At 38.2% G+C, this 1713-nt stretch overlaps 1 non-coding gene across 1 annotated transcript; it reads right to left on the reverse strand.

Moving 5' to 3' along the window:
* Nucleotides 1-233: 233 nt before the first annotated feature.
* Nucleotides 234-340, reverse strand: LOC116109376. The gene has a single exon (XR_004124760.1). It is a non-coding gene; the product is annotated as a small nucleolar RNA R71 (small nucleolar RNA).
* Between the last annotated feature and the right edge of the window lie 1373 nt (nucleotides 341-1713).

The following is a 1713-nucleotide window of genomic DNA, read 5'->3' on the forward strand; positions in this document are numbered from 1 at the left end:
GGGGAAATCCAAATGAAGATCCAAACTCACATATTGCTAACTTCTTCGAGATATGCGACACATTTAAAGCAAACAGAGTGTCAGATGATGCCATCAGGTTGAGATTATTTCCATTTTCACTAAAAGATAAAGAAAAGGGATGGTTATTGGCACTACCAACAGGGACAATCACCACTTGGAATGAATTGGCACAAAGGTTCCTAACTATATATTTCCCACCAGCGAAATCAGGAAAGATGAGAAATGACATCACATCATTTATGCAGGATGAGAATAAGTCACTATATGAAGCATGGGAAAGATATAAGGAACTAATGAGGAAGTGTCCACACCATGTTTTGCCTATTTGGATGCAAGTCCAAACCTTCTATAATGGGTTGCTTCCAAATGCGCAAAAAATGGTGGATGTAGCATCTGGAGGAGCATTGCAAAATAACACCTAAAGCAGCCTATGAGTTACTTGAAGTCCTGATAAGTAACAACTATCAAAGGCCCAATAAGAGAATACATCTGAAGAAGTCTATAGGTGTTCATGAAGTTGATGCTTACATGACCATTTCAGCCCAACTAGTAGCACTTCAGAAACAATTAGGAGGTATGCAGGTTAATTCTATTCAAGCACCTCAATTAACATGTAACTTGTGTGTAGGTAACCGTGCAAGCATTGGCTGCCAAGTGGGGAACACCTTTGCTTCATCATCTTCATCTTTAGAGCAAGTCAATTATTTGGCCGAAAATCAGTGACCCCAGAATAATCCTTTTTCCAACATCTACAATCCTAGATGGAGAAATCACTCAAATTTTTCCTGGAGTAATCAAGGCAATCAATCGAACCAAAGGACAGTACCAAATCATCAACAAGCGGTGAATCTTCAACCAATAGAGTAGAGGGTATCAAAGTTGGAGAATATGTTCGGGAAATTCATGCAAGAGACCACAAACTTCATGAATGAGACACAGTCTAATTTTAGAAACCAAGCAGCATCCATAAGAAATTTGGAAGTACAGTTGGGACAAAATTTAGAAAAGTTGAATGAGAGAGTTCAAGGTTCTTTGCCAAGCAATACGATGACTAACCCATGTGAATAAGCAAATGCCATCACCTTACAAAGTGGGAAACCAAAAGAAGAAGTTGAATCCAGGAAGAAGGATGAGAACCTTTCAGAGAAGAAGGGAGAATTTGAGGAAAAAGTTGATGAAGAAATCATAGTAAAGGAGAAAGTGCAGAGCCAAGAAAATGAACTTCATCAAGAAAGCATACAAAAGAGAAGAAAAGAGAAGCCACCTTTTCCAGAGATACCGTCGGAGTTGGCACATCATAGCCCTCCTGTTCCTTTTCCTCATAGGCTCAAAAAGCAAAATCAGGATAAGTAGTTTATGAAATTCCTAGATGTATTTAAAAAATTACAGATTAACATACCTTTTGCAGATGCCTTGCACCAGATACCAAGTTATTCTAAATTCCTTATGAAGATCTTTCAAACAAAAGGAAACTGGAAGAGGATGAAAGAGTGATGCTTACAGAAGAGTGCAGTGTCATTCTGCAAAAGAAGCTACCACCAAAACTCAAGGATCTAGGGAGTTTCACTATCCCTTGTGTTATAAGAGATATTACATTTGATAGAGTTTTATGTGATTTAGGTTCTAGCATTAACCTAATGTCTTTTTTTTTTTTCAGGAAACTAGAGATTGGTGAGGTGAAGCCCACAACCG

Source organism: Pistacia vera, unplaced genomic scaffold, assembly GCF_008641045.1.
Source record: "Pistacia vera cultivar Batoury unplaced genomic scaffold, PisVer_v2 Contig578, whole genome shotgun sequence".
Taxonomy (NCBI): domain Eukaryota; kingdom Viridiplantae; phylum Streptophyta; class Magnoliopsida; order Sapindales; family Anacardiaceae; genus Pistacia; species Pistacia vera.